General features: G+C 52.1%; 1 pseudogene; it reads right to left on the bottom strand.

Annotated features, from left to right (window-relative positions):
- Positions 1-15,299: 15,299 nt before the first annotated feature.
- On the bottom strand, positions 15,300-19,197 carry LOC149336893 (uncharacterized; annotated as a pseudogene).
- Between the last annotated feature and the right edge of the window lie 4,642 nt (positions 19,198-23,839).

Raw genomic sequence — 23,839 nt, 5'->3', positions numbered from 1 at the left:
TTTTTGTGTGAATAAGAGTAGCTGTGTTTCGCATGAATAGGACTTCCTAAAACCGTGCTGAGAAGGATGAAAAAACCAGTTTGATTCAAGGAAAGTGACAATCGGCTCTGCGGTTATTTCGGAGTTACTATATATCTCGGACACTTGGCAGGCTAACGTTAAAAGGAACCGACTGGCGGTAGTCTCTTACTGTTTGTTTGTAAATACTGTGGGTTTCTACGTGGACACAGGCCACCACCCACCGCGGGTTCGAGCTTCGCGCGAGCCAAGGGCCCCGATCAGCCGTCACCACACACGCACTGGGACACCGTTGCAGCGCACTCAACCTCCGCTGGGAGGAGAGCGATTCGCCGCAAAGAAATAGGCCTCCAAGTTCACAAAGGAGACGTTTATTCACGTCGTCCTCCAGCAGGTACACAAACACTCAATAGTCACCCCGTCCCGGGGGCGCGCGAGGAGCAAGGCTCCGCTGCGCGCACGAAGCGACTCGCGCAAAGCGCGCCGCTAGCACGCCGCTGCAGGAGAATGTCCCCGCGGCAGTGCTGTGATCTCCCTCTCGTGTCGACCGTTGGGCCGGTTGCGAGAGAGAGTGGGCAATCAACGCAAGGTACGCCTGTCGGAGGTCGCTGGACCCCGCTGGACAGGCTCGAGCCGCTGCAGGTCAGAGGACACGTGCGGGCGAGCTCGAGTATATGCACTGGTCCGAGCGGCAAAGGCCGGCAGGGACAAACAGTAACGTACGCACCTTACGCTGTCTCGGAGGGATCTCTCTCTCTGGGCCCCGCTCGGACGGTCGCGCCGTGCGCGGCCGCCCGTAGCGGGTCCCGATTTCCCGCCAAAAGGCGCCAATGGCAAAGGCCGTTGGGGAGCCGGGGCGGAGCTGTGGCCAAATGACAGTGATTAGTCACCTAGCCGCCTCTCCACCGCCTGAGGCGGGAGCAAGGGAAAGAGGAGAAACAACGCAGGAAGCCGGCACAGCCGCGCAAAGGCAACGGCGGAAAGCCAGGATTCCCACATCCCCCTCTCCTTAAATGCCCTCCTACCCATCGGCAAAGCACGCGGCCAAAATAAAGAAATCAATACAGAAAAAAAACTAGACTTCAGTTCCAAAATAAAGAAATGAATACACAAAAAAACTAGCTGCACTTCAGTTCCAAAATAAAGAAATGAATACACAAAACAAAACTAGCTACCCTTCAGTTCCAGCCAGAACAACGTAAGAAAACAAAGGAAAAACAAGGCAAACAAACACTGGCATACGCTTCAGTAAATCAAAACAGCTTGCAGATTATATACACTGTACACAAGATGTGAATTCCACTGTACAACTATGTGACAGGTGGATGTCAGCCTCAAAGTTCGATGGCGCGGCCCAGTGGGCCGGTCGGCGACTCACCGCTCGCAGGCTTCGTTGTTGAACGGGTTGGGAGGGCCGACGACTGATGGCGGTCTTCTTTCCGTTGATGTAGGGTGCGTTGATGACGACGGGGCCGCGGCAGAGCACTGACCTCGCGCCCTTGGACACGACATCACGTTCGGGCACAAGACAGTTAGTGCACCCCCTTCACGCCGGCTGAAACGGGCGAGGTCGTTCGGCGGCGTCCTGATGTGTAACCTTGCCCACAGCGAGGGGTCCTTCTCATCCTCGCGCTCACGCAGAAGCACAGCGGCACAACTCACAGGCGTCGCCTTGGCTCGTGGTTACGCGCGCACACAGCCACAAACACAAACACGCATACACCGGCACGTGCGCGGACGCTGGTCGGCGACAACGACCCCCCCCCCCCCCATCAGAAGCGTCCAGAGGCGCCGCGGCGAGGGTCAAAGGGTGCACGTTCCGCCCCCCATCGCCCCAAACGCCCCGCCAACTTCCCCTCCATAGGGGCCGCACAAAAGTCGCACCGCGACACACGGCTCCTTAACGAGCCCACCACCCACAGTCAGGCCGGAAATGAGAAGAGGCGCGCCGTACAAACGACACCCATCTTTTGCTTCTAGAAGATAAGAGCAAGCACGAGCGGGCTAAAGTTTGCCTATGTACAAGTCTGGTAAAAAAAACTGAACGCCAACACAAACGCATGTTACCTATGTACATCTCGGTACGTTAGAACAAAACCAGACGAACAAGCGGGAAACTAAAGTGGCTAGAAACTGACGTAAGCAAACAAATAAATAAACTGATAAACACACAAGGCTGGAACTGATCATGCTGCCAAAAAAAATACACACCGTGCTTCGCCTGGGTAGGGCCTGACGAGAAAGCTCGCCAGCTAGCTGAGGCTGCGTGCCTTCGGTTGCGGAAAAGTCCGCCGTCCGGCATCAATCACACCGGTGACCGTCGCCTCATATTGTACCCGTGCTCCGTACGCTTGCGTTCCGCAGCACCAGTTGTGCCTTTGCGCTTGCCTTTGATACCAATGGGTACCGGCGCAGGCTCGTCAGACCGTGACGCGTAGGCCTTCAGGTCTATGAACCCCTGCTTGCTCCTGGGGAAAGGCCCCATCAAATCGCAGGTGGCCATCTGCCACGGACGCACACTGTCAATCGGTTTCATCATTCCAGGCGGCTTGCCGCCCCGTGACTTCACCGCTTGACAGACATGGCAGGAACGGCAATAGCGGAAAATGTCACGCTTCATGCCGGGCCACGTCACCGAATGACTCAGTTTTGCAAAAACTTTGGAGCCACTCAGATGACCGGCCAGTGGTTCGTCATGAGAGAATCTCAACAGTGCACCCCTGAGACTTTTGGGGATAACCACCTTGAACGGGTCGATGGACTCGTCATCGGTGGCTATGTATTTCAGCACGAGCCCGTCGTTGTCCAGCAAATATGAATCCCCGGGGTTCGCCGCGACACACGCTGGCTTCTGCCCCCCTGCGCCCGCTACAATACAAGTAGCGTCACGGCGCTCCGTCTCCCTGAGACCGTCGCTCACCTCGCGACAAAACGGGTCATTTTGCTGGGCTTTCAGTAGCTCTTTACGGCTGAAAACGATTCCAGTCATCCCAGAGGGGAGCCTGGTCTCGTCCCCACTCAGGTTTGCAGCCAAAATTTCCGTTCGCGTCGGCAACTCCGAGGCGCTCACGAAGAGCTTTGCCTCTCGTCCGCTTTGCGAAGCGCTGCTTGCCTGGTTAGCGGAATGGGTTAACCCGTTTCCGGGCTCCCCCTCCTTGCCGCCCGGCGGCTCGTCCGCTGTTTCGCCCCCTCCGCCTACAGGCGTCAAGGCGCCGCTGGCGAGTGGGGCACGGGATAGCGCGTCAGCTACCACGTTTGTGCTCCCCTTTCGATACTGCACCGAAAAGTCGTAATGCTGTATCAGGAGAGCCCAGCGCGCCAGCCGACCCGTAGGCTCGCGGAGCCGCATCAGCCAACTGAGCGCACTGTGGTCTGTCTGCACCACGAATTGCGTTCCATCAAGGTAGACGTCAAATTTGCGCAGTGCAAACACGATGGCGAGGCACTCCTTCTCGGTCACGGAATAATTCCTCTCCGAGGGCAGCAAGGAGCGGCTGGCAAAGGCCAGCGGTTGCAGCACGCCATCGAATTCCTGTAGGAGAACTGCTCCTAAACCCAGATCGCTCGCGTCAGTCTGGACTACGAACTGTCTGGTCAGGTCGGGTAGCCTGAGCTGCGCTGTCTCGGCAATGGCACTAGACAGGAGGCGAAAGGATCGCTCTTGCTCGGGCCCCCATCGCCACGCTGCAGTCTTTCCCAAGAGCTTGGTCAAGGGTGCCTGCACGCGGGCACAGGACGGGATGAACGACCGATAAAAATTGGCCATTCCCAGAAAGCGGCGGAGGCCGCGTACGTCCTTGGGCGCGGGAAATTCGAGTATGGCTCGAAGTTTCTCCGCATCGGGCTCAATGGAGCCCTCGCCCAGCGTAAACCCTAGTAACTGAACCCGGGTCCGCGCTATTTGGGCTTTCGCAGGATTCAAAGTCATCCCAGCAGCCCGTACCCTCTCGAGCACGTCGGCAATGTGGCCTAAGTGCTCATCGAAGGTTCGTGAATAAATCACGATATCGTCCAGGTAGCACATGGCGTGGGACCATTTCGCTTCCCCCAGGACGCGGTCCATGAGCCTCTGAAAAGTTGCAGGACCATTGCAGAGACCAAAGGGCATACGAGTGAACTCAAACAGCCCTCTGTGACACGTGAACGCGGTCTTAGACCGGTCAGTGTCAGCCATCTGGACCTGTAGGTAACCTTTGGAGGCATCTAGCGTGGAAAAGTACCGCGCGCTGCCCCGGTTTCCTACGATTGAGCTGATCGTCGGGAGCGGATAGGCATCCTTGCGGGTCAGCGCATTTAGACGGCGATAATCCACACACAAACGGTGGCTGCCATCTTTCTTAGGCACCAACACCACCGGAGACGCCCAGGCGCTGGACGAGCGGCGGATAATGTCCGCCGACAGCATCTCATCCAGCAACCCATCAATCACCTGCCTTTTCGCAAGGCTGACGGGTCTAGGGTTGCACTCTCCAGTGTGGATCTTGTGGCTCACAAAAGTGGTACAGCCAGGTTGATCCGTGAAAAGCTCATCGTACTGACGCAATAGCGCTGTCAAACGAGCCTTCTGTGTGTCATCCAATGTTACCGCACAGGCGGCCAGCAGATGTGGTGCCTGGTCGTGCCGCGCCGCTCGGTCCCAAAGGGGAGGCTGAACGACGGAACGCTCGACACAAGGGCGTGGCCCTGTCCGCTGAGCGTGGCACTCTCCGAACGCCTTCACTGCGCAGGCAGATACTGACGCCGGTGGGCTAATGAACGGCTTAAGCTGGGAAAATGGTCCGTCGCGATAGCCGCCATTCGCAATGGCCACCACGATCCCGGTTTTCAGGAGAAAGTCCCGTCCAAGAATCATGGGCACACTGAGCCCTGGGAGATGGATGAAACGCGTGCGTCTCGTCCGCTCTCCCCACCTGACAGTCAGCCTCGCGGCGCCAGCCGAATGGGCTACGCCTTTCGCAAGGTTGTATGCCGTACGGCAGTCCCGCAAGCGCACAGAGTGCTTTTGCAAGTGGGACAACACCTCTTCACCGAACAAGGAAGCGCTGGCTCCCGTATCCAGTAACGCCGAAAATTCGCGGCCAGCAATGGTGACCGGAATAAACGGCGCGTGCGCATTAGCAAGGCAGCTTGCTCTGTACGCAGAGGGAATTAGCAGAGATTGGGCCGGTGGTCCCTTTACGACCGACCCCCGCCGCCGTTTCCCTGCCTCGCAGGAGGCCTGGCTACGGTGCATTCTCTTGCTAAGTGGCCCCTCTCTTGGCAGCGGAAACAGCGCACACCGCCGCGAGCTTGGTCGCGGGACAATTGCGCCTCTCCCTGCCTGGGTCCGCCTGCTGCACGACCAAAGGGTCGGCCGAGTCGGGTTTCCCCCTCCGCTGTGCGTTGGAGCGCTTGGCGCCCCTCAGCACGCGCTTCAGAAAACGGTGCAGCGCAGGCTGCCCGTCTCCCGTACGAGTAGGGATCGAGAGCTCTGTCGCTCAACTCCCACGCCTCGTTTTGCCCGCTAACAGCTGCAAATGCAGGTAGTGCGGGTGGTCGCCGGTTGGGTAAGGGCAAGGCCCCTCTCCATGCACAGCGTGGCTCAAGGGCCTCGCTTGCCGGCGGTGGCGGACGATAGGCGCGCGCGGCGAGAATGTCGCCTTGAATGCGCTTTGCCTCGGCGGCCAGCTCCTCCAAATCTCGGAATCGGCCGCCGCGCAGGTAAGCCGAAAAGGTCGGATGTGCCTGCCTGATCGTCCTTTCGACACGCTCCTCGTTCGAGGCTCTGGGCTCGGCGATTGAGAAAAGGTCTTCCATCGCCCGAACATACTCTTGCAGCGACTCATCCGGAGCCTGAGTACGGAGCTCCAGCTCTCGCAGCATCCTACGCTCGTAGTCAGCGGGCAGGAATTCGCGCAGGAATGCTGCACGGAACTCCTCGAGAGTCGCTGCCCGGTGGCCGGAAAGCCGATGCCACCGAGCTGCCGTGTCAGTCAGCGCTGCGGGGATGATGTGTGCAAGCACCACCTGCTCAGTGAGACCCATAGTTCTCTGATAATGGGTGAGGGACTCAAGGAAATCCCGGGCACTGAGTAGGTCATCATACCCGCGGTATGTTGGCATGGGCAACTTGACCGCGGGGTGAGACAACTTCGGCGTGGCCAAAAGTGTCCCAACAGCCCCTGACAGCGACTGGATCATCTGGGCAGCAATGGCTAGCAGCGCCTGCGCCCCGGCCTCAGTGGAGGTTTGGGCGGGCTGCACGAACGAGGGAGGCAAGGCTCCTAGTTCGATGAGCGGCGCGGTTTCCACAGGGAACCGGGCCAGCGCCTCGCCGTTCCCAGAGCAGAATTGACTGCTCGCGGGGCACGGCTGCTGCTGTTCGAAACTGCCGGTTGCGGCAGCGTGACACGAACTGCTTTCGCACTGGGCGGAAAGCGTGCACAGCTGAGGCATGTGACCAGCGGATGCACCGCAGGGTGCTTCCGATACAGCTCCAATGGAAGCCGCGTGGTCGACATTTTGGGTTGTGGCGCCGTAAACCCCAACGGGGGCCGCGGCCAACCACGGTGTCTGGCTATTCGAAGGAACAGCAGCCAGCGGATCAAACGACGCTACAACTCCGTAGGGAGCCGACATGTAGCTACCGAGTGCCCCGCTGGGGGTAGACATGGTGCGCAAGCGTGATCGGCAAGGCGACCTGCTCGGCTAATGTGTCATCAAAGGCGTAAGCGCCAATGTCTTATCACGTTGGGCGCCAGTTGTGGGTTTCTACGTGGACACAGGCCACCACCCACCGCGGGTTCGAGCTTCGCGCGAGCCAAGGGCCCCGATCAGCCGTCACCACACACACACTGGGACACCGTTGCAGCGCACTCAACCTCCGCTGGGAGGAGAGCGATTCGCCGCAAAGAAATAGGCCTCCAAGTTCACAAAGGAGACGTTTATTCACGTCGTCCTCCAGCAGGTACACAAACACTCAATAGTCACCCCGTCCCGGGGGCGCGCGAGGAGCAAGGCTCCGCTGCGCGCACGAAGCGACTCGAGCAATGCGCGCCGCTAGCACGACGCTGCAGGAGAATGTCCCCGCGGCAGTGCTGTGATCTCCCTCTCGTGTCGACCGTTGGGCCGGTTGCGAGAGAGAGTGGGCAATCAACGCAAGGTACGCCTGTCGGAGGTCGCTGGACCCTGCTGGACAGGCTCGAGCCGCTGCAGGTCAGAGGACACGTGCGGGCGAGCTCGAGTATATGCACTGGTCCGAGCGGCAAAGGCCGGCAGGGACAAACAGTAACGTACGCACCTTACGCTGTCTCGGAGGGATCTCTCTCTCTGGGCCCCGCTCGGACGGTCGCGCCGTGCGCGGCCGCCCGTAGCGGGTCCCGATTTCCCGCCAAAAGGCGCCAATGGCAAAGGTCGTTGGGGAGCCGGGGCGGAGCTGTGGCCAAATGACAGTGATTAGTCACCTAGCCGCCTCTCCACCGCCTGAGGCGGGAGCAAGGGAAAGAGGAGAAACAACGCAGGAAGCCGGCACAGCCGCGCAAAGGCAACGGCGGAAAGCCAGGATTCCCACAATACCTAGGTGAATACGATGCCGTAGTTGCGCACTGTAACACGGTTGTGACCGGAAGAATTTTGATGCAGGGTTAATTGTTTGGGATGAATAACACTTGGCAGGCTAACGTTAAAAGGAACCGACTGGCGGTAGTCTCTTACTGTTTGTTTGTAAATACCTAGGTGAATACGATACCGTAGTTGCGCGCTGTAACACGGTTTTGACCAGAAGAATTTTGATGCAGGGTTAATTGTTTGGGATGAATAACAGCAATAATAAAAAAAGCTTTTAACCGCTGCATCGCGCGCAGCTACAGCGCTGCACGACCCACTAGAATGTTGTTTGCTTAAGTGATTGTCATCTTGGGTCAGCAGACGCAATAATGGCTTATAAGAGGACATCATCTTCAATCGTGTAATTGGCATGCATAATGCGCAGCAGTGCCGCAGTTCATTAATCTCTTTCGGTCGAAGCAGCGCGAAAAAATTTCGACCTGAAAAACAAAAACTCGAATTCACTAAGACTAGTCTGAAGTAAAACGTTGTTCGTTTAGTAAGTTGCTTCACGCGAAAATTGAAAACACACAAAAAAAAATGTATGCAACTATGTTTGCCGGAGGCCTTCGCATGCATTCTCAAGTATTATCCAATCATATATCGAGTATTCAAGCGATAGTTCGGTTGCTATGCCTGGGCACAGTATCGACCGATTTTGGTACGAACCTTGCCAGAACAAATACGGGCAGCAGTGCGCGCAGCATGAATGCTAGTCCTGCACCGCGAGCAGCATGAACAACGGGTGCTATCATGGGCGTCCGGAGGGGGGGGGGGGGGGGGGGGCAAGGGGGGGCGGCTGCACCCCCCTGGAAAATCACTCACTCGAACCGTGAGTGATGGCCGCACGTCAGGGGCGGCGGTGCGCTCAGCCAAAAGAGTAAAAGCGGCTCCGCTTCCACGCTTTGGGTCACATCTGCGAAGTGCCGCGTCCGGGGACGCGTCGTTGCAGACATACAGCGGCACCGGCGAGCATGTGTTTCGAGCTGTCTTGAGATGTGTGCCTGTTTCTTTGATCTCTAGAGAGATAGCGACACGGAGGCAGACAGTGCACACCCCGGCCACCGATGAATTCTTCAGGAGGGAGGGACAAATCAGCCGCGTCCATCCCCGCTTTGTCGGGCTGCTCAAGAGCAAGCGGGCGATGAGTTGGCGCCGCCGCCGCTCGCTGTCTCCTCCGATCCACGGGAGAGCGCAGTTCGGTACAAGCGCCGCTTTCAGAATCTTCGGCAAAGGGGATTAGCTGCTTTTGTTCACGGCGACGCAGTCTCCAGAGGCGCCCCCACACCAGCGTTCCTTGCGTCTTCTCCGGAAACCAGCGCCTTTGGTCAAGGCAGCCCGATGGCGCCTGCCTGGCTCGCCTGTCACCTCTGGCTGGGCCTCAAATCCCAACAGCGCCCATGTACTGTGCGATGTCAGTGCATGGTAAAGAGACCCAGGTGGTCGACATTATCCGGAACTCTGTACTAATCCGTCCCTCATAGCCTGAGTCGTTTTGGGGCTCTGAACCCCATAAAAACACACAAAACAAATTTTCCGACCGGAGTGGCGAGTGTCCCTTCCCCTCGGAAGTCACGCGGCGTTCCTTGCGTGTGCGCGCCTATGTGTTTGTGCTTCGGTGTTTTTAGTGGCCGGTTGTCAACGAAGCTGAGAACAACCAAGACAGCGGACGAGAAAACGACGAGCGGCGAGTAGTGTGTGTGCAAATACTCGACTGTGCGGTTGCGCGAGCAAGATGGAGCGAGGTGTATGAAGCTGCGAGCGTGCATTTATCTTGTAAATAAGTTTTCGTTGTATATATAGTCATTTTTTGTTTTCAACGTACGCATTCAACCGTTTTTCCAATCAATGTGTATATATTTTTAATACTACCAACCCCGAGGAACTCCATAGCCAGCTTTGTCTCGCGCGGTCCCGAATGATGGACATTCGACGCTTCTTCAAGCGTCAGCGGTTGTCTGACGAAGCATTATCCAAATGCGCCCCTCCAGATTCTGGTGTGACATGTGACAACGGTGTAGCATTTGAACAGAGTGATGCAAGCTTTTATCACCGCACAGTAGCTGATGTCGTCGACTCCATGGAAGGGACTCTGTCAACAGTGAGTTCAGGTGATGCAGCAGGCCGAGATGATTCCATTTCTCCTTTCTTGGGATTTAAGTCCGGATTTGACCAGAGCGATGCAACCTTTCATCACCGGACAGTAGCCGACGTCGTCGTCTCCATGGAAGTAACTCCACCAGCAAGCTCCGGTCACGCAGTAAGCCGAGACGATTCCCTTTCTCCTTGCTTGGGATTGAAGTCCGGAGACAACATCAAGAAAACAAATAACTTGCCTCAAGAATATGACTTAGGAGAGTTTCTAGGCAAAGCTAAACTCACTGGCATACCGGACTTTTTGAAGTTACGTCTTCTTACTAAGCCATGGTCGCCAAATGTCACATATGATTTTAAGACGGATGTAACACCTGGAAAGAGGCCTTTTCGACATCAATGGCTGGGAGATTACGCCCCCTGGCTTGCGTACTCAGCGACAGCGAAAGGCGCCTTTTGTCGTTTTTGCGTCATTTTTCCTCCGCGTGTTCACCGGGGTACTCAAGGTAGTTTTATCGTGCGCGCTTTCAGTAACTACAGAAAAATGCACGAGGCGTGCAGGGATCATGTAAAATCCCAATGGCACCAGGAGGCAATCACGGCCTCACAGAACTTTATGGATGTGATGAGAACCCGTATGCAGCAAGACTGAGCACTCTTCTCCACGAAGTGATAGTACCTTTTTGCATTTTTATTAATTTTAATTGTTTCTTCGTTGATAAACTCCAATGTATCTCTCCTAGCCTCGCTTTAATTTGCTGTTTGTATTTTTTCTTTCATGTGTGTATTTTACTTATTTATTTTATTTATATATAAATAAATAAATTTTCTCCGCAAATAGTGCCTTTTTGCTACGAACATACCCCCCCCCCCCCCCCCCCTCCGGCGCCAGAACCAATGGGGCCCCCCCCTGCAAAAAATTCTGCGGACGCCCTTGAGCAAGAACCGCCCCTTTGGAATCGAGTTCGTGCGCGAAGGAGTCCGACTGCAACAAAACAAATACGTCCAGCGATGCGCGCAACATGAAAGCTAGACCTGCACCGCGAGCAGCGTAAACAGCAGAGTTAAAACAAAATGAAGCGCAAGTTCTGAGTAGAGCCCGCGAACGAGTCCGACTTCAGCCACGAATACGCCACGTAACGCGCGCTACATCAAAACTACGCCTACAGAGCCTAGCAGAGCCAGCAGCGTGAACGGCGGGGCTAAGACAACGAAAAGCTTTCGTAGCCCGCGAGCGAACGAATCCATCTACAACCATGCCAGACAGCATTAAGCGAGAAGACTGCAGTCGCTCGCGCTTGACACCAAATCCTCCGAAAAAAAAAAACGCGACTGACAACTAGAGAGCGGCACTCGCATCATAAAGACGGGGATCCAGCTAATTATCAATGCTTTCCCGGCCGATCCTATGCAGCCAAACCTTTCGACGAGCCGCATTGCTTTTTGCGACGGCATGACGAAAAACCTTTCCCACTGCCTCCTCGGCTGTTGCACCCGCAAGCGCAACAAAAGCTCGGCGTCCCCGCAGCGCGTAGACACCATCAAAGCTGGGGAAACGCTCCCGCCAAAACTGTGTTGCAAAAGGAAACGAAGCCCCGGCAATGGCGCCGGCGTCTGCTGCGGAGCCAAAAAGCGCGCGCTAACACGTGACCCTGGCACCTCATCAGGCTCGATTACCCGGCGGCGCGCTAGGAGAGGAGGAGTGTCGGAAAGTTCAAAGCTTTTCGCTACTTTTAGGATGCGCATCTTCGTGCAACAGCGCTGCTAAAGTGGAATTCTTCTGTGCGCGCAGGCACGCGGTAACAATGTCAACTATTTCAGTGGTCGAAAAGTGGCCTCCAACAGTTGCGGCCATGGTGTTAGAATTCTAACACCATGGTTGCGGCCATGTCAGCGCTCAACTGACACGAAGACAGTCTGTTAACAAGGTGACCACTCCAAGACATTTCCTACGCTGTCTCCGCTGCTTTCATTCTTGTTATGCTGCGTTGCATGTGCTGTCGGCGTTCCTAGGTTGTCACTCTCGTCATTCATCAGTAGAGGCCGGATTTTTTAGGCACTAAAAACCACATTTTAGGCACCTAACGGTGAAAAATAGGCACTATTAACTTTATCAAAAGTGCACACAGTTCCGAACTTCAGCGCGCAATATCTGCCGTAAAATAAAACAAAAACACTGCCGGAATGATTTCGGACCTTAAGCAAGGTGTGAACATTAGAAGCCGTTTTTTTAAGGCTGCCACGCAACTTTTCGTACAATACACATGCTTCAGCAGAGCAAAAGGGACGGTTACCAACCCTTTTAAAACACTTTGGTATACCTCGAAATAAACAATTCGCTTGTCGTGTACAAAAGTAGAAACAATGAACACCTTAACAGGAGGCCATGTATTTAGAAACTGATATAAACATTGTCAATTCAAAGCATCTGACAAATGAGTTCAGTCTTCGCTCACACAGGATTTGAACTTAATTATTGCAGGCATACACGATGCTTCAACATTAATAAATATGTTGTCATTTGTGTAAACAGTGTTTTATAGTTTGTGGCTTCACGTGTCTGGAGCCACGCGACTATCAAATGGTGCTTGCCATTAGAAGGGTCTGAAACCATAAATACTAGATGCTACAAAATTTTACACACAGTGCTGCTTGATGCGGAATATGCCGAAAAGAATCATAGTTCTGCACGGGCCTACGTATACATCCACGAGGATCCATGGTAAAATAAACATCATCTATCTAGAAATCACTGTTAAAACTATGAAACCAGTAGCAGACAAGCACCATCCCCAGGTTGATGGACTCAAATTTATGCCTTTTATCGGTAAGAACAAGCTTGTATGCTGAAAAGGAACGTTCAACATCAACGGATGTTACAGGAGCGTGCTTGTACTTAGGAACATTTGATGCCTTTACACTGTTCGGTATCATAGAATGTTCACCTTCGATATTTTCGGCTGTCGTGGTTGTTATTGTGTACGCAGCCGGCGTAGGTGCAGTGTTCACCACAGTCAACTGACGAGGTCATCTAATGTTGCCACGTGTGTGTTCTACCCAAAACCGAAATGGATTCGAAAGCAAACAGAATCTTAAAGCAAAACCACAGCGTATTTCAGGCCCTTTTTCTGTAAAATAGGGCATTTTTAGGCACCGACGTCGGAAATAGGCATTTATAGGCACTGATACCCAAAATAGGCATTTATAGGCACTATAAAAACAGCATTAAACATATTGTCAACACCTAATTCGTGCTCATATGTAAAAATGGTGCGCCTGCGAAGCGCTGAAAAAAATAGGCATTTGCCTAAAATCCGGTCTCTATTCATCAGCAAAGCATATATGCTCGCCGCGGGTGCCATCGGAGCACCTTATCACTTTTCATCGGCGCAGCGTCAGCAAACGCTCGCACTGTCACGGTGTTACAGCCTGGGCGAGAGTGTGCAGGAACGCGATTCGACTGACGTCGCTTCTAGCCCTGTCGCCGGCGCGCGATTTTCGAATGGCGCCAGAAATGGCCCAGAATAGTTGAGCCACAGCGGCGAGGGTAATCGCGTTTTCGAAATTCTAAAAGCTGATATGGTTATTACTAACGGCCGGCTACAAATGACTAATTGCAAGCGGGCGCCTATCAACAATAGTTAAAAACTTAACTATCAGAATTTAATTAAAAAATTGTCGACGATTACGTTACTTCCTAATGCGAAATTTAAGCGCAGCTCATAGGCTGTTTCAGCTTTTCGATATATTGAGGCAAAGAATTCGAGCAAGACATGTATGTACAGTTACAGACAACTTGTTATTTTTCACACATTTTCCTTCTTCAAGAAACACTCCACTAACAGCTCTTCATTGTCATGAAAAAAGCTTTCTGGACGGAGAAATAGATAGATATATGCTCGACTTGCTGCACCGATGCCTAGTTCTCAAAGACGTGGTCTGCGCAAGTATTTCGCGAGGTTGTCACAACTGTGGGAGCCGTTACGAGCGAGAGGAACGGGGGTGTTCTCCCGCATAAATGGCAGGAAATTCCCGCTTGTCTTTATATCTACATTGAAGTCCCCGGCCGCGCACCCTGCCACCCTGGCAGGTGGCAGCGTTTCGGGCACAAGGTTGTCAATGCCAAAGCATGCAGCGCGCATTTGTCACTACCGCCACGTAGCTTAAAGCACGATTGAGGTATCCACTGTTCCAACAGGGCAGTTATGCGCCTTTCCTCTGGTTCAGGTGTCCACCGAGATGTGTGAGACAGATACTGCGCATTTCCTTGCCTCAAAAACCAATTTACAAATTTTACCCCCTGCTTTCCAAGCCCCCGCTCTGATGGTTTCGCAGCAGGAGACAGATCGCAGGATCGCAGTATCTGTCGCAGGAGACAGATACTGCGCATTTCCTTTCCTCGAAAAAATACCGAAGACTGCAGTTTGGAAATTCTAAAGTGTTCTTAGCGAAAGGCTTGTGGTTAACCCACTGCCGCTTCCTCGAACCTTGGAAGGCTACTCCCAATCAGACAATCTGGCCCTTACATTCAAACAAATCACCGATTACTACAAGGAGGAGCACCGGCGCTACCCGGCCCCTTGTAAGGGTTTGGATCGCGCTGACGAGCGCCTCCTCATCAAAATTCTTACTAACACTGTACTGTGCCCGGCAGTGCTCAAACATTTCAATACATCCTTTGATGGCGCGTGCCAGTTCTGTGGGGAGGTGGCTGACACCTTCCACATGGTTTGGGCGTGTCAATCAAACCCATCTATCCCCCCCCCAACCCCACCTCCACCAGAGAGGACTGGGAGGTGGCCCTGCTCGGCTGTCAAGACCTAAAGAGCCAAAAGGCCTTGGTTCAACGGACGCGGGCGGCGTTGCTTGCCAATGGGGCACCGGAATAGGGGCTCCACCTAGTATTGTAAGGGAAAGGGCCAATAGGGTCCTACCCCAATCACCTTTCTGTAAAAATTTAATTGCCCATAAATGTTTTTCACCACCACCATTCCCGAACCGCTTGGCGCAGAATCACTGGGCCGCTTCGGAGCCATGCGTCTCACTCTCACGATTGCAGAGACGTCTGGCGAAGGAGCGGCTGTGTGCTGTCACTGCCCTCGCGCGCGCGCTCGCTCTACCGCTACTGTGTGACGTCACGGTTGCTATGCGCAGCTGCGCCCCTCACTGGCGGGTTGTTTGCTAAGGAGGGGAGGAGGTTGCGCTTTTACTTTCTCCTTTCCAAGCTCCCGCTCCATTGCTTTCGCAGATTAAAGGGTGTCCACTGCTAGTTACAACGGACGACGGCGACACCGCGAACCGCATAAACGGGCCCCTAAAGCAGGGCCACATGTGCGAAAACTTCGCCGGCGCGACGCACCGATCGTCGCTTGCGAACTGCCGCCCCACAGCAAGCAGGGACACACGGAGCGGTAAGCCATAGCCTCCTCTATTTTTTTCATGCCCGCTCAATCGCGGGAAACGCCGTTGTTAGGCGCCGTTCGTGCTAGTACGCGAAGCTGCCGACGAGTGGCGCGCGCAGCCCAGGATGGAGCAGACGACGCGGCAAGAGTTGCACGCAGCGTAAAAGACGGCGCGCAATTCTGCTACTGTTTATACTACTCTCCGTTTAGTAAGATTGATGTGCGGACACGATCGTTAAAGTGCTAAATTGTTTTTGTTAAGCCATGTGCACATGTACTTTAGTAAAAGCTGCTCATCAAGGAAAATATGAAATCGGCGGCCGGGCATACATATCGAACGTTGCTCCAGTACCGAGATGAATGCCTAAGTTTACAGCTATATCGACGGTAATTGTTACTGTGCCTCTTTGTACAAAACACGTATTCTTAGCATAGGTCGTATCTGACCCAATATATAAGCAGAAACATTAAGGAAGCATTTTTGTAAGCGATGAGTGAATGGAAAAAATTTTACTGTCGTATATAGAATAAAACATACATGCAAAAATGTTTTCACAACTTCAAAATCTTTCTAGATAGAGGCTTTGATGTCAGCGGTTTCACTACATCGTTCCTGTCCGTCACCGATAAGGCATAGTTCGCAAAAACAGGGCGGAAAAACTTTCCGCAGATGAGTTTCAGAAGCTGGCTGTGGTGGTCATTGGACGCAAGCTCACATTTCAGTGCTCCATGTTCTGCAAGAGCCTCAACTGCATTGTTGACTGCAGCTTGCAGGGGTTTTGATAAAAACCGTCTTTTGTTGAGCAACACCTACACGTAGCTCTTGAGGGCGTACAGAGCATACAAAAACTTCGCTGAAGGATAAAGGAGGCCTCCTCTGTCCTGAAGACGGATCAAACTGTCACTGGGCGCTGATGAGGCTGGTGGCGTGAGAAGAGCATTGCAGCTGCTGCAATCAATTTTTTCTTGAACGACGCGAGCCAAATAACCTCCTAACATCGCAAGTGCTGCAGTGTCTGGCGCTGGCAGCAACGTTTTCTGTGTCCTGAGAAGGTCTTCAAGGAGACTTTTCGCCTCCGGTGGAAAGTCGTCCGCGCGCTGGGTGACTGCAAGTTTCTGTGCACTGTTCAGTGCTCCAAGTGCTTGCCTTTCCGTTTCTATTACGTTGCTGTGTTGGGAAGCAGACACTAACCCAGTTTTTAAGGCCTTCTCTACGCCAGCGAGTACCGCTCTAGCATCTGTCTGATATCATTGCTTCCTGCAGACCGCCTTAACCAGCCAAAAAACGACTCTATGGGGTCCGAAGAAAACTTTCTGGTCAGAACAAACTTGAACCCCTCTTTAGCAATGAGGTATTTGACGCATTCAACGTTTGATTTTGTCGTCATCACAAGCGCTTGTGTTGTTGTTTTTCTTCGGCGCCTTGTGCAGGCCGTCTAGAGCTGTGCACGGGCTCGGGCCGGCCCGAAAGCCCGTACCCGGCCCGGCCCGCGGGCCGGGCTCGGGCCTTGCGGAAGTCTATTCACCCGGGCCCGGGCCGGGCTCGGGCCACGGTATATTTGTCTCGGACGGGCCGGCCGGGCTTCGCGATCGTGGTTGCTCCTGCGTGGCTTCAGCCGCCCTACTGTTGCAAGGTTCGAAAGCCGTCATCAATGGACGATTTGTTGTTTTTACATAATAACTTGGAGTGATAACCCTCTACATGCGCCGTGTTTGCATTTACTCACTAATTTTCATCTAGACCATGAGAGCCTAGCATTTTAAAAACATTGAAATAAACTGATTTTCCTTAAATTATCTCTTTCTGTTTCATCGTCACTTCAATTTCAGTTTTGCAGGTCGGGCCGGGCCCGGGCCGGGCCTTAACTCGGGCCGGGCCCGGGCGGGCTTAGGTTTCTTCAGTGTCGGGCCGGGCCGGGCCTCCGTCAGTAGTGCAGGGCTCGGGTCGGGCGCGGGCTGAAATTTGCGGCCCGTACACAGCTCTAAGGCCGTCTGCTTCTGTCGCCGGCCGAGCTTCATTCAGCTAATTCGAAATCTGTTTTTAGCGCCGCTTTATTCCGGGTTGCTGCGCAGTTCAGTGCACAAGGATTAGGCGCGTTTTTGCTAACTTGTTCCGGCTCTGAGTGTGCTGGTTTCGTAGATGTTGATTGTGTGTCTTAGGAATGTTCGGTTAGAGGACTGCGCGCTTTCTTGCATAGTTGCGGACGTCGTTTTTGTGTTGCCGAATGTTTGCTTTTATATACTTTTGGTAATGGCTTAGGACGAGTTGGTCGTTTGTGGAGTAGGCAAAGTCCACATTTATTCCGCGGCCGCCGAAGCCCCTGCAGCCGGCCGCAACTACGCGCACGCCCATCCATCCTGGGCTGGCAGCGCCGCCCCGCGGAGAAACACGGCGGAGTCAGACGGCGCTTCAGCAGCCTTTGACCAGGCACAGAAAAAATAGAGGAGGCTATGGGTAAGCATTGCTGAGCCGTTCTACCCAAGCTCCGCCCACAAAAGGTGTCGCACTTCGCCGCCATGCAGCAGTGCCTGAGCGCGCTTGGGATGGTGTACAAATATCGCTTCGGAAGTCGCCTGCGCTACAATAAAAGGCCTACTCTACATATCGCTTTACTGTCAGCAGCATCATCTCACAATAAAATAATAGTATGGTCAATTTCCGCGACGCTTTCAGCAGGGGAGCCAGCGGACGCCAGGCGAGCCGGACCCCAACGTCGGGCCAGCGGCAGCTGCGAGGCGGTTGTGGCAAGAAATTTGCTCGTATCACAGTTAACGACGTTACCTTTACCAGCAGCTCAGTATTGGTGAGCGATCCTAAAAAATGACACATTTTTCACGTTTCTTATCCCAGGGTTTATTATTTACGTCAAGAACACTCTTTAGCTCGTTTTTATGACGCCGGCAGATGTGATCCAGGCTGGCCGGCATGCTCGGCGTACTTGACGTTCGCACAAAAAAATACAAAACAGCCATGGTACCAGAGAGGATGCTTCCTAGATTCGATCAACGACAACATGCCTATGAAAAAGTGGATCTTACGGCAACGACGCCACCTGCGACAACGCCGGGCGATGAACTGCGCACATAGTCGTCGCTAGGCCTAACTGGTTTCGCATCGAAGCCGCAGCTGACGGCGCTTCGGAAGTCGCCTGCGCTATAATAAAAGGCCTACTCTTCACATCGCTTTACTGCGAACTCGTCCCATAGTAGAAGATATGTTCGATTTCCACGGCGCCTTCAGCAAAGGAGCTAGCAGTCGGCAGGCGAACCGCACCAAGTAGCAGCAGCACCAAAGCGGCTATGGGATGAAATTTGCTTGTACCGCAGTCATCACTTTTACCAGCAACTCGGTATATTGGCCAACAATCGTCAGAAATGATGCATTTTTGACATGCATCTATCCCTGTGCTTGCTATGACCGTGAACAAACAATACTAGATCGTTTTTCAGTCGCTGGCGGCCGGCATCAAGGCTGGCAGGCCGGCCCGGCGTGGCTCGGCACCGAGCGCCCTGAGGAGCGCGCTGTTCGTCATCGTGACGCTGCCGCTCTCCGCGCTCGCATTGGCGCCCGCTTCCCGTCGTTGCGTTTGCCGCGCGCGGCTCGTCGTTGACATCTAGCAGGTTGGACGCAGGCGACGAGCTGCGATCGGACGTTGCGACGCAGCGGCGCGCCGCAGTAAATCGCACTCACTTTTCGCACATGTGTCCCCGCCTTAAGAGCTGCGCTCTAAAACTTTACTAGTTAACATCATTCGCCTGTTTTTGACATTCGCCAACACCATACCTCGACACCATGAGAGGTGGCTCAATCATACTCATGGCCACTGCACTCACATCTGTTCATTCACACTCACACTCATGTCCACTCACACTCATGACCATTTGCACTCACAACCACTCACTCACGCTCACAATTATGACCACGTACTCGCATTCAGAACCACCCACTCAAACTCGACTACCACTCACACTCACAACCACTGACACACTCATATCCACGCATACTCACAACCACTCACTCGCACTCACATCCACTCACACTTGACCACTGGCTCTCACAGCGACTCACTCGCACTCACAGCCATTCACTCACCCTCATGTCCACTCACTCTTTTTTCCTTGTTTGCTGACAACGAAGGGGATGAGCGACTGCTCTCGTGACTCCCCTAGTGTTCCTGTTGGACCAAGCACTGCGGTGTGGGGAGCCATCAGCATTCCGGAATTCCGGCGGAGACGGCAGGGTGAAGGTTGTTGCAGCTTGATTTGACCTGTCATCATTGTGTGTTTCGGTACAATCTCCTGCATGTGCTGTTTGATGAATACCCTTGCTGTGTGCTGGCAGAAATGCCGCCGACGTCAAAGAAAAAAACTCAGTGGTGGTGTTTTGTTCCCGGGTGCGATTCGGGTTACAAATCGTGTTCGGAAGAAGTCTCTATTTTCGGTGCACTGTCTTGCCCGGACCAGTTCTCAAAGTGGCCACACGCCATGGTAAGAGACGGCAAGCCGCTGCAAGAGAATTCAGCTGATGCCTGCAAAGAGTGGGACTTGGTTGGGCTTCTGTATACCCATCGGCCTCACTATACGATTTGATTCATACTCTTGAAAGCAGGCTAATCCACCAGTTCTGCAGAACCTATCTGCATTCTAAATTTTGCTTTCAGCATATTTTACAAGGTGAGCACAAACGTGCCACAAATTCGTTGTGTGGGGCAATGTTCTGAGCTCACAAAATACGTAGTCAGGTTTTTCTGCCTTACCAGGATTTACTTTCTTTTGAAGAGCGTCAACCAAGAAATGAATGAAAAAAGAAAAAAGAACAAAGCCTTGTGTGATTTGACCCAAGCAGCAAAACTGATCTGCTGGCAGCCAATATAGCTTGCTTGTCCAGGAACATGTTGCATGTGTTTACTGGAGTTCTTGTATCACATTCAAAATGCACGAATCGTGGTTGCAACACACGATCATGTAGCTGTATGGGTAACGTGCTTATAATTTCGTTTACGTAGGCCGCACGGCACCGCTCACAACAGAGGCAGCGAATTTTCGAGGAAAAAGTGGTTGAAATGGCTCTGAAACCTCTCCACACCATGTTTGTGATGGTTTAGCGCTGCTTTGGGAGGTAGAAAAGGAATCAACCACTTTCGAACGTGATAACACCGCTGCAAAAGGTTGAAAAAATCTGGTGATCCTGGCGTTAACTATCACGTTCACTCAGGAGAAAAAAACAATTGCTTATAGAGTTGCGCAGAACACATTCCGCCCTAGATAAGCACCACAAAAATTCACTGCCTTTAGCAGAGATTCATAAAATATGCGCCTTCGGCCAACAGAAACTGCGCAAAGTTCGCACAGATGCCCAAAGATGCTGTTGTGTTTCTCCGTGTTTGTATGTCAACAGCAGCGTCGCTTCAGCTTTATAATGTCTGAAGAACTGCGGCGCTTGCCAAAACTTCGAAAATACAATAAAGCGCGTTTCCACTACAGCCTTCTCCCTGCTGGCGCAAGCAGCCGCGCTGTGCGCGCTGACGGCGTCGCTGACAACAGCGCCGCCGCACGGCAGTCACGTGGAAAGGGCCAGCTTTCCTTGACCGGTTTTCACACCTCCCCTTCTAGACACCTTAACATGGGTCATCGCTCGGTCAGCAGCTTGTTTACCGTTGCCACAGACGATGTGAATATCCGACTTCTAATCGAATCAGGCAAGTACCCCAAACAAATATGACATAAAACTGCTGACCAAATGCCATTTCAGCGCAAAATTTGAGCTCGGACAATTCCGGGGTTCAGTTGAGGGAAGCATGCTGTGGTGCACATAAAATTGCGGGACATGCTACGGGGCTGGCAGCCTTGGTTGTTCGTTTACTGTGAAAGTTCAGTAAAAAGTCTGATTTTTTTTCATGTATAAGTCTGGCAAGTGCTGTCACCAAAGTGACAATGCAAGACATTAAAGAAAGCTTTGTTTCTTTGTACACTCCCAGCAGTAATTAATGCTCATGCATATGCTAAGGGGCATATATGGAGGTTGTAGGCGATCTTATTAGCAATATGATATTCATAGAGAATTTTTCCTTAAACATCTAGAGTGAGAGAGAAAGAGAAAAACGTCTACATGAATTCCCTGCTCTCCGGCAAACACAATATGAACTCTACGTTCTTCAAGCAATGAAATAAGACAGACTGATATCTAGTCAATGTTAACAACAGGTGTCCTTCACAAGCAGAACATATCTAGCATGGTGAGCATCTTAGTTTGTTTTATTGGTGTTTAACGTCCAAAATCGACTCAGGCTATGAGGGACGCAGTAGTGGAGGGCTCCGGAAATTTCGACCACCTGGGGTTCTTTAATGTGCACTGACATCGCACAGTACACGGACCTCTAGAATTTCGCCTCCATCGAAACTCAACCGCCACGGCCGGAGCATGGTGAGAATGTAACAGATATTACTATCACTGCATGTTCAGCAATTCTCGCATGCCTTGCAAATCTTTGTACAGGATATTTATTTTATGATACATCTTGCTTCTTCCACACCTTCCAACCTACGCATCAAATTGCTTGCGAAATGTTTTTTGTAAGTGCACAGATAGCAGACAATAATTTTCTATATCTACAGTAGACTCCCTTTAAGACGAACTCCAAGGGACCATGAAGACTGTTCATCTTATCAGAAGTTCATCTAATTAGGAGTGCTTCTTAAAATGATGTTCGAGCATGCAGTGTGTGTCCAAATACTTCGTATATGTGAACAAAGCCATGAAATAGTCTTTTAGGAAAAAAATAATTGCCACATAAGCATTTATTGCACTACTAGTGCAGTGCATCAGGCACTGTTGAGTGTTGCCCAGTCTGTTATTTTTTTTTTGTGTCTGTCGAGAAAATCGTCTGCTTGCTACAAGCGTAGGCATATCACTTAACCTTCCAAGAAATCCTTCAGTGCCCTCACAGGGGAGGAGCAGCGACAGTTCTGCTTTCACAGAATCGCCCTTTCAACGGAGGCGTGGTTAGGTCTCTGTGCCTCCCCGCGTCGCATGGATCGTCGGCGGTGCAAAAAGCTTTCAATTTTTTAGCTTTTTTTTTCTTTCCTTCCGCTGAAATACTGCTCGAATGGTTGAGTAAAGCTGCATGGCTTGGGCACGGCTGGTCATGAAAGTTCATCTTAACCAATTAGCACGTGTGCAGTGTACATCTTAAGCAGATTTTTTTTGCATTGACTCTATGGGAAACCAAACAAATGACCACCACTGTTCATCTTAACCAAGGGTTCATCTTAAGAGAGTTCGTCTTAATGAGAGTCTACTGTAATATCAAACTTGAGAAGATTTTGACATACATCCATCTAAATTGGCTGAAACCATACGTTTCTAAAAACTTTCAAGCCATCCAAAGAACACCTCATGCAAAACTTTCTTGAGCTGGGTACAGCTGAATACAGAAGGAGAGAGGTCCTACATTTGGCCCATTACCCAAATCTAAAATGCATTGCCTGGACACATTCACCGATACATAGTAGACGTTCCAATGGACATACTATGCATGTCGAGCAGCTGATACCCAGAGTTTAGTGCTCCCACTGTAACTGTTGGTGTCAAGCAACAGAACACGAGTGAATGTGCTCCTGCTCAGAGTGGTTAAATAATCCCAACATTTATTTAGATAACTTCACATCAGCATATACGAGGACACCCCTGTCGAGTGGTATACTAGTATGAGCAAAAATTATACGTTTTTTAAATCACGAGTGTGTGCCGCCACGGTGGCTCAGTGGTTATGGTGCTCGGCTGCTGACCCGAAAGACGCGGGTTCGATCCCGGCCACGGCGGTTTAATTTCTTTGGAGGAGAAATTATAGAGAACCGTGTACTGTGTGATGTCAGTGCACGTTAAAGAACCCCAGGTGGTCGAAATTTCCGGAGCCCTCCACTACGGCGTCTCTCATAGCCTTAGTCGCTTTAGGACGTTAAACCCCATAAACCAAACCAAACCAAATCACGAGTGTGTGAAACTGCATAGACAGTCTGTGTGATCCTGGTGTACGCTTGCAAGATACCTTCAGCAGCAAACACTAGCAATGTTATGCATATAATACTGACATATAATGTGGACGAACCTAGGATACCTTTAAAGGCTGGTTCACACGCAAGCGAGCGATTGAGCAGCGTGTTGCAGCGAATATTTCCAACTTGTTGGAGCCTCGCCGCTCATCGCAGCGACGATGCAAAACAGGCTTATCCGCTGCCGCGGCAGCACTCGCTAGCATTTTTGCTTGCATGTGAAACAGGCTTTAGATGTATATGTGTTGTTGGGACATTGCACATTATGCTAGAAGTGTGATCTAGTCAGAACTAGGTAATTTATAGTACATCCTTGCGATCATACTATTTACACACATGACAGAAGCCAACAGTCACCAAAACCAAGGATAGTATATCCTAGTGATACCATTTGGGCAACTTGGATATTGTAAAAATGTTTTCAGTTCCTGCAAAGTAGTTTTTCACGAAGTCCACGCAATATCGACACCAGTATGCCATCCAGCATTGCTCACAAACAGTGGCTACTGAAAGCTCTTCTGCAGCAATGTGCCGCTTACGCCTGAACACAAAGATCAGACATCGGGAATACAAGTGGAGAAGAAAGCCCCACTGCACTTAGCAGCTCCTTCTAGCAACGCAAGGGTCGACAAGCTTGTCACAATTCTTGTACTCGTGTCTTTAACTAAGAGAAATCACGAGGCACAGGT

The sequence above is a fragment of the Amblyomma mixtum genome, chromosome 7 (genome assembly GCF_055824585.1).
Source record: "Amblyomma mixtum isolate Tamu chromosome 7, ASM5582458v1, whole genome shotgun sequence".
NCBI lineage: Eukaryota > Metazoa > Arthropoda > Arachnida > Ixodida > Ixodidae > Amblyomma > Amblyomma mixtum.
The sequence above is the reverse complement of the archived record's forward strand: the minus strand, read 5'-3'. Positions and strand labels throughout refer to the sequence as shown.